General features: G+C 32.6%; 1 long non-coding RNA gene across 1 annotated transcript in view; it reads right to left on the bottom strand.

Annotated features, from left to right (window-relative positions):
* Positions 1 to 4,344: 4,344 nt before the first annotated feature.
* LOC147826580 (uncharacterized) overlaps positions 4,345 to 16,593 on the bottom strand; it is a 44,405-nt gene continuing 32,156 nt past the window's right edge. The window contains exons 3-4 of the long non-coding RNA XR_015438937.1: positions 11,408 to 11,677; positions 4,345 to 5,235 (exon numbers count right to left, since the gene is read on the bottom strand). This is a non-coding gene — a long non-coding RNA (uncharacterized LOC147826580). The remainder of the gene's footprint in view (positions 5,236 to 11,407; positions 11,678 to 16,593) is intronic.

Here is a 16,593-nt window from a genome sequence, read left to right on the forward strand (position 1 = left end):
GATGGGAGTCAGAAATCATTTGAGGAAGGAAGTTGGGGGGAAGATCTTAATTTAAATCTTGGATTCAAATCTTGAGCCTATTTTAGCTATGTGATCTTAGTAAAATACTTAAACTCTGAATCTATTTCTGCAGCAGAAAATAAGAAAATCATTTTAAGTTCATCATTGAGCTATAAGATTGATTCAAGAATGGCTAAGGTGCTTGGGATTGTGATTGAAGCTTAGTTCACACTCAAAACATTTAGAAGCTAATAAAAATGGCTCAGGTGTATAGTATCCTGAGACTTCATGTGTTTTTCCAATCTCAATCTGGTATGCTTGCAATAATTATATCATTTTCCCATGAAGTCCCATACTTCTGATAGGAGAGTCTTGCTCTTATTCCTCTGACAGTGCCTTGAAGCCAGAAGTAGTGTTACACTACTTGCAAAGTAAAATAAAGATGTGATAAAATTAGACGGTTCATATATGCATAGTCATTTTCTTCTGGCTTCCTCCTTTCCAACCAAGTAGCAATGAGTTCATCTAAAACAAAAAAACTGTGAAGATTTCTGTTTCTTGGCTCAGATTTTTGTGCAAGTATTTCAAATAACATTTTATAGAGAGATGATGTTTTGGAGAGAAAGTAAATGACATCTCACTGTATATGTCTCTCTCTCTCTCTTTTTTTTTTTTTTTGACTTGGCCTTTTTGCTTTATCCTTCAAATACTTTTATATTGCAAAGCCCAACAAATCCAATTATTTTCCTAATGCAGAGATTTGTAACTAACATTCATTCCTTTGGGATTTGGTCAGAAACATTAGAACTGCATGATGTATAATATGAAGTAGAGGGTATTTACTAGCTGTGACCTTTATCATACCTGGCATCAATAAGCAATTTAAACACAGGCACTGAGGAAGAAGGTCAGGTTAAAGATAAAGAGGCTAGTCTCAAAAAAGGTCTCTAAGTGATATTTAATTGAATTGGTTACTTTATCTTAAAAATAATGGATCCTTTACCCTTTCCTCACTGTCGATACATATCCATTTCCTCACATTCTGATTCTAGCTGTAGTATAACTTTGTTTGCTTGTTCTTTTAAATCGTTTTTTTCTTTTTTTGCCATATGACAGTATTTTCTGATGTATTAGAAAAATATATTTTTGGTTAAGATAGTTAACATTGGCCCACAGATGTAAAAGTATAACATAGTATCTCAAACTTTCATATTCCTTAAGTATTTCTTAGAATGTCATGCCAGTGCAACTAAGTTACCTGCATATTTAATTCTCCCTTATATTCTTATTCATTCAACCTGTATTTATCCTGAGTTTGGAAAATTTAATGTTTGCTTTTCTCAACTCCTTCATTTGCACGTTTCTGCAATTTGACACCTTTAACAGGCTGACCTTGCTTTCGGCCAGTTTTTACCAACATAAATGCTTACAGCAACCAGGGAATAAAATTAATGCCTAAGCAAGTAAAGGATGAGTATTGGTAAGTATCAAAATATATTTTTAGTGGCTGGGATTTAGCTCAGTGGTTCTGCCACCTGCCTCACAAATGCAAGGTCCCCAGTTCTATCCCCAGTACCAAAAAAATATATATATATACATATATATATTTATATATGTAGAGATGTACATAATTTAATATAGAATTAATACTATTCTGCAAATTATAGCCCATAATTTTTAAGATCTTAGCTCTGTTTTGCTGTGAGCAGTTGATCTGCTTTGCTTTCGATTTTAAAAAGTCACATGCCTGGCTGTTTTAATAATGGCAACATTTCCTCAAATCATTCGGCATGCATGGAATTGTAGCCTGGATCAGATCAAAGCTAGCCCTCATTTAGTTGGATGTATTTGTAACATAACCCTGACCTCATTTTGTTCTTGTAATTTAGCCAAAATGGATTCTGAGAACTCGGAAGGCTGAAAATGTGTATGATTTGGGTACATCTATGTCAATGCTTCAACATTTCTTGTACTTAGCCCTGTCTTGCAGGACGCAGTTAGGCATCCACACTAGGGCTGGCTGCTGGCTTGGGCCGGATCATCACTTTGGTCTAGAGGCTGTCATGGTGCCCAGCATTAAGGGCAGCAGAGCTACTCATTGCCCATGACATCACGCTTGCTTCAGGGCATCCTTTTATCTATTCCAATCTTAATGCTAGAGGTTTTTTTCCTTCCAGAAAAACAAAGTATTCTAAATCTTGTTAACACACATGCTATCATGCGTAAATAAGTTAAAATCAATAAGTACACAAAAAAGAGCAGTTTATTCAATTCCAATATTAATTAAGAATCTTCATGTCTTTATGGAGAAATGAATTGAGACCTTTGAGTAGGTTTTTAACTTACTGTAGCACCCCATAGCTTATCAGTTGCCCAGTAAAAAAAAGTGCATAAAAATAGTTACTGGCTCAAAGAAATGCATCCTGTGTGTTAGATAAGAGTTCTGCCATTCACACTCCTTGTCAGCATCTTAACATGCTCTCCTCTAGAGGAATACTTTTTAAGCATCTAGGACATTACAAACAATCTGAGTGTAAAATGTATTGCAAATTAACTGATTTACTGGAAGTGTAACCACTTACAGATAAAGACCTAGAACAGTGATGGTGAACCTTCTGAAGAAGAGTGCCCAAACCGCAACCCCAAACCTATTATTTATAGCAAAATGCCAACACCACAATTAAAGCTGAATGTTGAGGTTTTACTTCTAAAAAAACCCCATGAATCAACATGTTTTGTCTTAAAAGAAAAATGAATAACACCCTTGCCATAGGTTCACCCCCACTAACCTAGAAGAACAGATGTAGAAGTGGTATTAGCAACTTTTTCAATCATTGCTTGTGTAGGATCTACATATTTTGTGTAATGTGAATGAGTTACCCCAAACCAGTGTGTCAGCACCATTCAGAAAGAGAAACGGAGAGAGAAAGAAGGAATAAGGAAGGAAGGGGAAGGGGAAGGGGAAGGGGAAGGAAAGGAAAGGAAAGGAAAGGAAAGGAAGGAAAGGAAAGGAAAGGAAGGAAAGGAAAGGAAAGAAAGATAGGTCATGGTAGAAGAAGAGAGTGATCCATTTCCTTTAGTAGGAACCTGAGACTGGCTAAGGGTCAAGGTTATTTCATTTGCACAAATCCTCAAACTCCTGGAGCGTGTGTTGGACTCGACTGGCCTCATACTGTGCAGAGGGTCTGGGAACTCGAAGATAGGAAAAAATTAATTCAGAGCCCAGTTATGGTTCGGTCAGTCTTCTGAGAGAGCACTATTTCTCCCACCCCCTCCAAGTCTTGGACATCAGCACTGGGAGTGATACAAGATTCCAGAAATGCAATCAAAGACTATACAGTTTGCCACAGCCTAGCAACTATACTGCTCCCAAAAGAAGACCTAGTATAAACTATCCCTGAATGATATTTTATTCACAATTGCTCACTGAACTCCTATACTGGTTTAAAATCAAAATTGCTTAGATATACTAACATGTCTAACATGAAGAAAATGAAAGACTTGATTTGTATCTTTTGCCAACAGATTCATCCTAAATTACTTTCATACATACGTCTTCCTCACTTCCTCTCTTTGTCTGAGACTTTGCTTTCTTCTTACATCTATGCATAAGCTGCTTTGATTGCTGGATTTATCTGCCTTTATGCGCAACACCTTTGTCTTCCCAAACTTCTTTCTCACATGCTCACATTGACCAGTCTGATATTTTCTATAATTGCTGTCATTCTCTTCTTAAAACTTTTACTTTCCATTTGATTCATGATTGTCAAGAAGCTATTTAATTTATTAAAATTTTATGAACAGATATTAGAGTTATTTAATAAGATTGACTTAAAATTTCAGATTTAAGTAGACTTAGTTTCTTTTTTCTGTTTAGCATGTTTGGAGTACATGAAGTTTACCATCATCTTGGGGAGTGTGTACATGTACATAGTACAACTTTTTAAAATCCTCTATCTCTTCCCGACCTCTTTCCTTCTTTAATTTCCTTTCCCTCATTTTCCTTATTGATATTAATCTTAATTCATGTTTATGGCATATAATATTTACATTCATCGAGATTATGTATCTGCTTTCAATGTGACGTGATCAACTCCTAGAACCTCAGTTTACCTATCTGTAAATAGGGAGAATTCACACACTTTAAAAATTTTATATTTAGTAAATGATATGAATAAAATGACTAGCTGTAGGATCTGGATTATAGATATTATTTTTAAAGGTAATAGTCATTACAATGACATGAACATCAATAACAGAATCTTTTAAAATCTAAAAACATAAATGACCCAGACCCTTAGAACAAACATAGCTATACTGGAAAGTAAATTATGGTGAAAATTTTACTATCTAAGGAAGTAAAGCCCAGATAAAAAGCTTGCAGGATCTGTATATAATTGAAGATCTTCCTGAGGAACCAGGGTTGGAAAGGGCTGATGCAAGTCTTCCTCCACAGCTACAGCTTGGAAGTCTTTAAAAGACAAGTATTTTGTTGTTTTTTAACTGTGTGTTTTAGTACATCACACAGAGTTTGCTTTGTAATAAGCACTACAATGTGTCTTGAATGAATGAATGCTATGACCATGTTAACAGTCTTTGAAGAGAGCACAAAAAGGCTAAGCATTAATTCCAGCAGCGTGGAAGGTATCACGAAGGAGATGACCTTCAACTTGGATTTACAAGGATGAGACAAATCATGCTGGTGTACAATCAGACAAGGCTCAACAGGTTTCTAAGCTGATTCTAAATGCATTCAGCTGAATTTCTTAGAGCATCCCAGCACAACCTAAAGACAGCTTGTCAAAGTAGGCTACAAATTGCATAGGGAAATATATCAAAACTCAACTCTGCAAATGTATTTATTTTTCAAGGAGGCTAAACAAGAATTTAAGAAGAAAAAAGGTAAGAAAACTTGTAGCAGTTAACTTCTTCAATGAGTACCATTTACCATAATGTTTCTGGGTCTTTCTTCTGGGTTTTGGTACACAGCTGGAATTTGCATGAGGATTTGATGTGTTTAATCCTTTAATAGTGCATTGAAGGTGAGCTGACAGCCCTGAAGTAGTGTGTCACGTGGTTGACAGGGTTTGTCACACCTTGGGTTCTCCTAGCATGCAGCTTGTCACTGGCCCTTAAGCTTCTATTCATTCTTTCCTGGAGAAGGCAAATCATCCTCCTGGTACTTCCTCAGATATTTCCATGCTGAGAGCCGAATGATGTGTGAGACAATCTTGCCTAAAAATAGTAGAGACATGGCAGGGCATTATTATGGCCAATTTGACTCAGTTTGACTCGGAGTGGCCCAAAGAATCTAGATGTCCTGTGAAATAAGCTGCAATCACAGATTTACAGTACTTCGTGGCAGCTTTGTGATGTGTGATCACAGAAATGATGGATTCCATTGTATATATATTGAGAAGTAACAAGCCCAAAGTTCTACCAGTCAGCTCATGGAAAGATTTTCAATATAATAAATTTAATTGCATTCAAAAATAGTGCTTTATTTTTTTCTACCTTAAATGTATTCAGAGTCATTCAAATGTTGATGCCTGGTAGACTTATCATTTTTACCTATTTTCCAAAATATGCTACTTTTTGAAAAGTTAAACCATGTAAGCTCTAAAAAGAGCACATTATCAATTGTGCTTTAGTGCTTACATGGAAAGTGACTATGATTTCCCTATCTCTATATTTACCAGACCATATCTGAATTGATTTCCAGTTATCTACGAAATATTTTCAAAGATCAAAGCTCAAATGGACTGTGTACAAAGACAGGTAGAGGTGAAACATAGAAAAACATCTTGGGACATAAAGACATTGAGAAGGTGTGAATATTAAATTTAGAATAGAAAAAAATGCTATAAAATTTCCACAATAACTACAAAATTCTCAGGTGTAAAATTAAATTAAATCTTTTTCCTCTGATGCAGGAGGACTAGCAATTGGCTAAAGGTTGGAAAACAGAAGAATAAATTTCATTTCAAAGTGTAAAGATCATAGATGAAGTGACATAAATAACACTAGGATGGGTTACCTGAGTTAGCTTGAATAGAACTATTCCAACAGAAGTTGTGGATACCCTTCAGTGTTATAAAAAAGAGTTGGGAAAGGGTGGGAGTTTAGACCAAATGGCCATTCAGTCCTTTTACATCTACAAAATCACCCAGCCAGATAATTAAATGGATTACAAAACAATACTAATAAATATAAAATGATATCAAAGAAGAGAGAGTAGTTCAGTGATATAAAAGAGAACACAAAGGCATGAACTGCCTACACATAATTTATAGTAGTGAGACACCCAAGATCAATGAATTAAAGATAAATGTTTAGTAAGCCTTAGAAAAACTGGATCACTCTGTAGAGAAAAATAAGATTGGATCACTATTTTGCAACTCATAAAAAAGAAGATTCCTGAAGAATGAAATGCTAAATGTTAAAGAGGAACAGTATACAAATAATAAAAGGAAATATGTGAGTGCATTTTTATGATAAGCAACAATCACTTAAAATTTCAACTCTATAGCCATAAATCAAAACACAATTTTAATTATATTATATGAAATTCAAACCCTGAATAGAAAGGGGTTTAAATCTATTCACCATAAGGAAATGGTAAATTTCTGAAGAAATAGATATATTTAAAACTATTAAAACATTATAAAATGTATACATGCATTGAAAGATCATCAGACATTCCATTAATTTGTACTTTATGCTTTCTCTATCAGTTAAAAATTAAATTAATATACCTTTTTTAAAGTTAAAGTATGTTTATTAAAGTATTTGCTCTACAGTGGCAGAGCAACTAAATTTAGAATTCCTAAAAAAGAGCAATCAGCCCCAATATATATAAAATTTTACAGTGAAAGAAATTTCAAAAAAGTAAGAAACATGTAAGGGAAATCTCAAAATCATTAGCAAACAAAGAATTACAAGTTTAAAATCAATGAAATAACACTTTGTATCTATTAAATGACAAAAACTGAGAAAGCTGGATAGTACAAAGTGTTGACATAGATACAAGATATATGAATTTTCATGTAACACTGCTGAGAATGTATATTGTAATATTGATTCTGGAGAGCTGCTGTCATTTCCCAGGATAAGAAAATTATGTGTGGTTTATGGCCCAGGAATTCCACTCTGTAGCCTAGGGTTCTCAGGATTTGTTACTCACCATGAGAGAGATGTTTGTAGATGTGCATTGCAGAGATTCTGACAGTACTGGGGAGTTTGAGTCAACTGGAGAAGGAATTGTTAGTAGAATAGAAAAGATAGAGTAGATACACACAATGAGGATTTTATGCAGAATATAGAAGCAAGGGATTAAAGGTGCACAAATAAACATGGATGTCCTTAGATCACAGAGATAAATATGGATGGATAGATTGTTATATAACAGCCATTCAAGTACATTGAATACATTCAAAAATAATATAAATTTGTGAAAATAGGCATGTGCAAAATACACTTTAAAATATTAGTGTAATGACTTTGATAAACAAGAATAAGCATAGAATAGTGGAGAAATGAATAAAGAAAAAAAAGAGTGAGACTTTGGACAGATAATTGATATAGTACTATGAATTGAGTTAAAATAATTAACTCATCTTAGGCATCTAAAGTCCAGAAAGTGAAACAATGAAATAAAGCAATAAAATCATATTTTAAATTTAAGAACCATGGAAACAGATGCTATAACATTTTATGTGGTCCTACATATTTTAGCTCTTATTTGTTGAAAGAGTTGTGTTATTATCTGTTTCTTTTTTGTAAGAATCTTTTTGGTTTATATATAATAGTCTGAATAACTACTTTGAAGATAAAAATATATGGTGTAACAACTATTGTTATCCTCTGCTTATAAAATTTTGGGGTTTTTTTCATCAAATAAAAATCTTTACTTCAATGTATTAGAAATATATAGAATTTAATTTTTATATTGAAAAATATCTCAATCTTTTGCCTCTAAATATAGGTTTTATACAGATCTCATTTGAGCTTAATAGGGGATGGGATCTGAGTATTCAGTGAGTTTAAAAATTTATTGTAAAAAAAATATATTGCCATTAATATTATCCAAATTATCCCCACACACTTCAAATCACTTATCGTATTGCTTGCGCCACTTTCTGAAGCAGTTCTTGAAATCCTTTCCAGAGTGTCTTTATAAAGTGTGATTTAAAAAAATGAATGGCCCCGCTGAATGCCATCCAGAGGGAAGGCAGGTGCGTAATACCACAGCTATCATCTTATTCACCAAGTTTCCGTCTATTCCTCAAGGTCAAAGTGACCTTGCAAAGTGAATTGAACCAATTCGGGACATGGAGGCAGCTAAAGATGCAAAAGAGGAATTTTAGAGCTTTTTCAGAAAGTGGCAAGAAGGATGAGATAAGAGTGTTTGAATACGGGAGATATTTTTGAGGAGGATTAATAGCAGTGAGTCTTTTACTGTAATACATATTTGTAATTTAAACATTCACTGTGTTTTGTGGTCATACCTCATATATGTATACATTAATGAAAGAACAGCATAAGAAATTACAGTGGTACCTCAGTTCACCAACTGAATGCTTTTGTCTGCAAACAATACGGTTTGCAAACAGAAGTGTTCAGCGGCATTTTTGTTTTGAGAACTCTGCATCCGGTGATGAACATGACCTTGGCCATCTTTCCTGTGGGTAAGCAAACGCGGCCATTTTTTCCAGAAACATAGAATGAATTAAGTTTATGAACCGCAGTACCACTGTGTCTCTCAATTTTTCACTTTAAAACTGTTCAATTATATACTAAAATGTTTCAATCATTTTTAAAGGTATTTTAGTTGTAGAAAAGTTTAATTTGAGAATAATATGAAACTGCTGTAATAGCTTATTAAATATACAGGATAAAAGAACTAGTGAAGCTTTAAATGGTCGTTAAAAGAGCTGCTGTCTAATGCGTGTATTCAGTATCTTCTAGCAATAAGTCATGGTGTTAAAACATTTGCTTATGTATTGAAGTGATTATTATAAGTGAATTTTCCATCTCTATCTGTTGTCAATATCCTGTGTTGTCACAGAATTTGAGTTGCCAAAGTAGCAAACGATATACTCACATTCCCTGCTGCAACCCCACTTTCCTCTTATAGAGAAGTACACAGTGGCTGGGTCCCCACCACAGAAGGGGGAGGGGTTCCAGGGTTGGCTTCTGGAGCAAAATGAAACAAGAAGTGACAAAAATGACTTACTAGTTCTCCATAGATAGAGGATCTATTCTGTCTCAAGGTGCTTTCAAATTTACAAGAAATTCACATCGGCAAATTGCTGCCTCCTAACTGTGAAAACAGTACAATGATATTATCTTGATTTTATACAGGAGGAAACTGTATCAGGAAAGATGTTTTGTAAATATGCTAAGGACCACATAATTGTGTGACTTGTATACCCACTCTCAAGTCAGAATCATTTTGTCTAATGTGATTTAAAACTTTTATCAGGTGATAAACAGCTTTCTCAAGTAATTTCCAGTTTGAATCAGAAGTTATATTTCCCTAATGTTCAGAAAGGAATGGAGTTGGGTGAGGGAGAAGTCTGACGGAATCAGAATATTTTTGTATAATCTGTGGTGTGAGGAAATAGTTTCACAGTTGACTGATGTTGATTTGTTTGTATTTCACGGACATGTTCATTAATCTGTGTAGATGGATAAAATGTGTGCTTTAAATAAAATTACAAAATAATACAATCGTGTTGGTAGATCATTTAATCTTTGTATTTTTGTATTTCTATTGGACAACAGTGTAGAAAGAAAAAATAGAATTTTAAATAATGAATAAAAATGTAAATTTATGAATGTGGACATTTTCCATATTATAGCTTTGTTGACCACAGGCAAGGTGTTATATTAATATGAATTCATAAGACACATATTTGTTTGTTGAGAGACAATTGTAGGTGGCTGATGGAGAAAAAAGAGATAGTTCCTTGATTAAGGACAGAATCTCAGAAATCCCTGTTTAAGAAACCTCTTACACAGTTTCCATAACTTCCTATTAATATGGCTATGAATAGATCATAATGTAATGAATCTGTGAATCAATGGCAAAATAAACCTCAGGAATTATGGAAACGTGGAGATTGAGCAATATACTCTTGAATAATCAATGAGTCACAGAAAAGAATTAAGGAAGAAAATAGTTCCTAGACTCAAACAATAATGCCAGTACAGTACAGCTAGTACAGTACAGCACATGACATGTGGCACAGAACTAAAGCACCACTAAGAGGGAAGACTGTACCTGTGAGTGCTCACTTTGCAGAAACAAAGCAAACTCATATAGCCTAATAATGCACCTCAAGGCCCTAGGAAATCAAGAACAATATAAATCCAAAACTAGTACAAGGAAGCAAATTATAAAGATAAAGCATAAAATAATGAAGCCTGCGATTTTGAGGGGCAAAAAGATCATGACTACTGATGCCAGAACGGGCAGGTATGGCAAGAACAAGCAGACACTGATGGGTGAAGTGAGACTGATGAGGAATGCTTCTCAGTCCAGTCTACCACAGGTTGACCAATTGTCTAGTCTAAATCAGGAATCTGTGAACTGTTTTTATTTATTATATGTCTCACAAATTAAGATTATTTTTTTGCATTTAGATAGTCAAAAACTCAAAACAAAGAAATCAATTTGTGACATTAGAAAATGATATCAAAATGCAAATTCACCATCCTTAAACACACTACCCACAACAAAGGCCGGGCTGAGTTATTAGGACACATACTGTATGACCAGCACATCTTACAACACTCCTCTTCTTTTATAAACAAAGTGTGATGACCCCTGGTCTGAGTAATTTCACAAAGTGTGTAGTATTTCAGAGCTAGATCATACTGTCAGATTGATTCACACAGCAGATGAAGAACATCTCTGCCCACTTCCATGTTTAATGACATCACCTACTTGGGATTTTATGGTTTAATCCACTATGGTGGAAAACACACAATGTCTGAATTAAACAAAAGGTAAATTCTGAACTGACGTTTTTCTTTTTTCAACTTCTTCAGCTCTAAAATTGGGCATGGTAGAGGCAGCAAGGAAGGAGCTGGCTTTGCATACCAGTTTCTCTGTCTCCTAGATTAGAGCTGACTTTGTGACCAGGGGCAGGATCTCTTCTCCTTCATTTAATAGTCCAGAGGAATTATGCTTGTTTGTTTTCATTTTTTGGTGCAAATATATTCAATTTATGAGCTTCTTTTTCTTTTTAAATAAACTGAGAAACTGAGAATGATGATTGTGTGTATATATATGTGTGTGTGTGTATATATACATATATATATATATATATATATATATATATATATATGAGACGAAATATTTTTGTCAAAACAAAATAAAATAGTAATGTAGAAGCCAAACCTTTAATACAGGTGAAGTACTGCTGTTTTCCATTCCGGTCCAGCCCATTTGTATACAGTCTCCTCATCTATCATGACCTCAGCTCTTCTACATGTTGTTGTTCATAAGACCTTAAATATTATTTGGGAGAATTTAAATTGATCTTCCTCTAGATTTAAAAATAAGATGTTAACTCATGAATTATCCATTATTTCATGACTATAAGTTTCCTCTTTTGAAAATTTATTCATTTCTCTGTTATTTGATCTCTTTCCAGATGATTAGAATTGCCTGGAGGTTAAAAGAGGAGAGAATTTTAGTTAGTGCATTTTGTCAATGCAGAATTTTAGGGCTCTAGATTTCACCTGTGAATGACTATCTGAAGATCTTTCTGCATTAAGATTTATTGAATAATTCCATAGAATACATTAGATCTTAGAGAAGAATAAGAAAAATAACTGTCAATTGGTCAGTATCAAAGAGTTACTAAAGTAATTTTCTTCTCATTTCTATTCAGTAACTTCATTTCAGTTTTTGAAGTTGGTACAAAAGATAGAATAAAAAGTAATCCCCTTTCAGTCTATATATATATCATGTTTTTCTGAGTGATACGGTATAAAACGGGCACTTCAGGGAGCTAAAAGTAAAGTGAAAAATCCATGCTGTTTACAAGGAGAATAATGCAGAACTTCCAAAAGAACATTGCAAGGTAGGTCAGCAAAATCACAACTCCCTGAACTCCCAATTTGGTCAATTATAATAAAGTTCAAAATTATCCTTTAAACACTGAATACACCTAGTTTTCAATAAATATAAACTTTTTTGTAAGTAAAAGCAACTTGGATCATAAGAATGATCATGAATTCACCTTTTTCTTATTTATTTAACCAATTAATATGCATATCACCAATTTATACCCTAAATCATCCATTTTTAAGCAATTTTACTATTTTTATTATTAAATATAAGAGAACATATTATTATCACCTAAAGTTTCATTTTTTACTAAATTTTGAAAAGTATAATAAGCATAAATAATTCAGATCAATGTAATGCTAAATAAGACATTTATAAATTAAAAACTAGCAACATTTTTCAATTTACTATTTGCTTCATGAACAGATTTTCAGTTGATAACTAAACTGCAACCATCCTTCACTGTCACATTGATATTTTGTTTTCAGCCCATCATCAAGTACTTTTAAGAAAATAGGTCTGTCAATTCTAGAGTTGTCTTAACTACAGGCCTGAGATAGTCCTGGTTTATGTCTGATAGCTTAGTACAATTATTAGTAGCATCTGTTTACTTTCAAGTATTTCCTGAAGTGAAAGATGAATTATATTATTATCCAATCATTACTTGAATAGAATCCAGTGGCCATATTTCAACTGTGGCCATACTATGTATCATAAATATGGAGAGAAAGTTTATAATTTTTCACAACTATCAAAAACTACATTATACTAAAATTTAATCTTCAATAATTTTTACAAAGATTGATTCATTAACTATATTCAAAAGTATAACTAATTTTTATATTTATTAGGTGAAATATCTTAATCAATTTTGGATTAAGTCTAAAACTATGAAACAAAATATTGAATTAAGGGCCAACTTTGATTGATCACAATAAAGTTTAAAATTATCTTTTTTAAACTGTGAAAATGCAGAGTTTTTCAATAAATACATGACTAATGCCACTGCTATCAATCTTTTCTTTTGTAAGGATATCAGCTTGTTCTTGTTGAAACTCCTTTATGTCAACGTTATCTTTATAATTTGATCTCTTCATTATATCAAAATTACTCTTACCAGAACATCAGCCCCTCCCTTGACACCAAAAGGATAGGGTTGATATATATCAATGACTGGAACTTTGCTACTAAGAACAATAAATTACTGTAGCTGACAAATTAAAGTCTTAAAATCTAATTACTTCAATTTGTTTTAAGTGCATTAAATTATTATGAAAGGAGCAACACTGAAATCTCCAAGGACCAGTCCTCTTGTTACATCTAAAGAAAAAGTTGATGCTTTTCCTATAATGCCTTAGGGATATATTTTAATGTGTAGAAATCTATCAGAAGAAATTAGAACATGAAAGTTCATTTTCTAATTTTCAGTCATTAACCTTTTACCAGTATCTTGGCCACAATATTACTAGTTACTATGGTATTAGTGCAAATTAATTTTAATAATTTCATTGATGGAATCTGTCAATCATTATTTTTACCTGATCTGGATTTGAAGAAGCCAAAGAACTCATAAATAAGTGTTGTAATACTCAATATAAAAACAATGACATAAGAATTTACTTATAACATATTGAGAGAATAAGTTCAAAAATAAAAAATTTCACTTTGCATGAGAAATAGAAAACAACTTAAAAATAAATTTAAAAACTTGAATTCATTTTTCTTCCCCCCTCACCTTCTGACCCTCTGCTTTCATGTGAAATAGAATGGAACATTTTTTTCCAATCACCTTTATTTTATTAATCTTCAAATGCAAAATGCTAATCCATTAAATAAAATGAGAACATCTTTTTAATAACAAATTATGAAGGGAACATATTATAATCTTTTTACATTTGAGAAAAACAGTATTTTATCAACAAAGGCAAAAAATATTGGAAATCAGGCTGTATAAACAAATATTTTTCTATGATGATACTGATTTTGTTCTGTTAAAAATAATAAGATAAAGAGTCTTTAAATATTTTGAAGAATGGATACTTTTGCCACTGGGGGAAGACTAGATATCTGCTAAGAATAATAGTTTTAAAGCACATAATGGTTTTAAATCTACAGATTCACAAAAGAAACTAAATATTTAACTAATTGAAATTCTAATTTAACACCCCTTTATGTAAAATATGCAAGTGAATAAATTGGTTTATCTTCATAAAGGTTCATTGCAAAGTAAATATATGAGAGTAATACATCTCAGCATAAATGACATGGATAGAAATATAAGTTGAATCTAATATCTCACAAATAAAAATGGGAAGCAAATTTCTTTTGAAATGATAGAATAATTTTCTTGTCAAAACTAGATACAGAACTTTTAATATCTTTAACAATGTAGGCAGCTTGCTCATTTTTTAAAAACTTACTAATTTTCCCAGTTCTACATATCAAATTCCAACTTTTTAAAAAATTAATGCCCTGTTAAATATTTTCTCTTCTGCAGGCTTATCCTGACACACCTATAGTTGATAAATTATGTCCCCTAAGTATTCTCGACATGTTCATGTTTCACTCACAGCATTTTACACTTTAATTAATGTTTTGTTTCACTTTTCCTATGAGTTGTGTGTTCTGAGTATGGTGACCATACCCTGAAAATTTTTAGACATGGAGTTAAAGATCCTTGAAAGTTATTTTACATTGTATAAGCATATTGCAGAATACAATTTAATATACCAACTTAAATTGCCTTCTTATTTACCACTTTCAATCAGAATTAAAATAGAAAACACCCACATCTGTACAAATATAGATCTATACAAATGTACATCAGTACAAATATCAAAATGTAGTAGTATAAATCTAACAAAATATATACAAAATTTACTTGATTAAAACTCTGATTAAAAACAAAAAAGATGAAAAAATATCAAATATGCTCTAGATAAATGGAAAAAAATGGACATTTTTGGATAGGAAGACTGAATATTGTCATGAGTTTTTTCTAACTTTATATAAATATTGAATGTAAGGTCATTCAAAATCCTAGCAATTTAATTACTAGAAAATGAGTTCGATTTTAAAATTTATGTTAAGGAAAAAAAGAGACAGAGGAACCAAGATAATATCACAGGAAAAGATCCAAATCCAAAAACTGACATTACTGAACTTGAAGTTCTGAACTTGAATTTATTGTAGATACATAGTAAGCAACATAGTGTAATATTGGTGAAAGAATAAAGATGGATTCATGAAACAAAGTAAAGACCCCCAAAATAGATTCATAGACATACTCAATTTTTGTATGAAAATGAAGCACAGGAAAACCAGTGGAGACCTGATATATTGCTTTTTTTAATTAAGTTTATTGGTACATTTTAGGTATAAAATAGTTACCTTCCTCATATATTGTACCTTCACATGATCTATCTTAGTTTTTATTTTTTCCCCATCTCCCTGCCCTCCCTTCACTTCCTCCACTCTTCCCTATTTACAAAGACTTTGTTTCCAGTTTTTCCTTTGCTCATATTTTTTCTTTTCCCTTCTTTCCATTCCTCTACCGTTCCCACTTCCCCTAGTCCTTTAGACCTTTTCTTCCTATTTCACATTTTCAATTATACTATTTGAGCCTCATTTACACTTTTACTTTTTCACATCAGAGAAACTATTCAGCATTTACACATGTGTGTCCTATTTATTTCACTCAAGATTATGGCCTCAATGTGCATCCATTTAGCTATACATGTCTCTAGTTTCTCATTCCTTATGGCTGAGTAGTACTCCATTTTATAGAAAAACCACATCTTCTTTATCCAGTCTCCAGTTGATGGGCATTTGGGCTGTTTCCAAATTTTAGCTATTACAAACTGTGCCGCTATAAACATGAGTGCGCATATATCACTGTGGTATGATTCTTTTAATTCTTTTGGAAAGATGCACAGCAGAGGGATAGCTGGGTCAAATGCGACCTCTAATCCTAGTTTTTTGAGGTATCTCCATATTGATTTCCACAGAGGTTGCACCAGTCTGCACTCCTACCAACAGTGAAGAAGGGTTCCCTTCTCCCCACAGCCTGATACAGTGTTTTAAACAAATAATGCTTAAACAACTAGATATTAACATGTAGAAAGAAAAAATTGATACAGAATCACCAATTATACATTTTATGAAAATTAACTGAGTATCATATACCTAAATGTAAAATGCAAAAGTATAAAATTTCTAGAATATAGTATAGAAAAAAAAGAAGTTACTTTTGTGATTGACAATGACTTTTTGGATACTACACCAAAAGTCTAATTGATACAATTAAAAATGTAAGTTAGCCTTCAACTAAAATTTAAAAATTGTGCTCTGAAAAAACAGCACTAAGATAATGGAAATACAAGGCATAGGGTGAAGAAAAAAAGAAATCTATAAAACACACATTCAATTTTAAAAATGTATCCAAAGAATTCAAAGCAAATGTAACAATAAATACACAACTGCATTATAGGCAAAAGTTTTGAACATACATC

The sequence above is a fragment of the Heterocephalus glaber genome, unplaced genomic scaffold (assembly GCF_053883595.1).
Source record: "Heterocephalus glaber isolate CG9 unplaced genomic scaffold, H.glaber_assembly_v1.0 deba00001465, whole genome shotgun sequence".
Lineage (NCBI taxonomy): Eukaryota > Metazoa > Chordata > Mammalia > Rodentia > Bathyergidae > Heterocephalus > Heterocephalus glaber.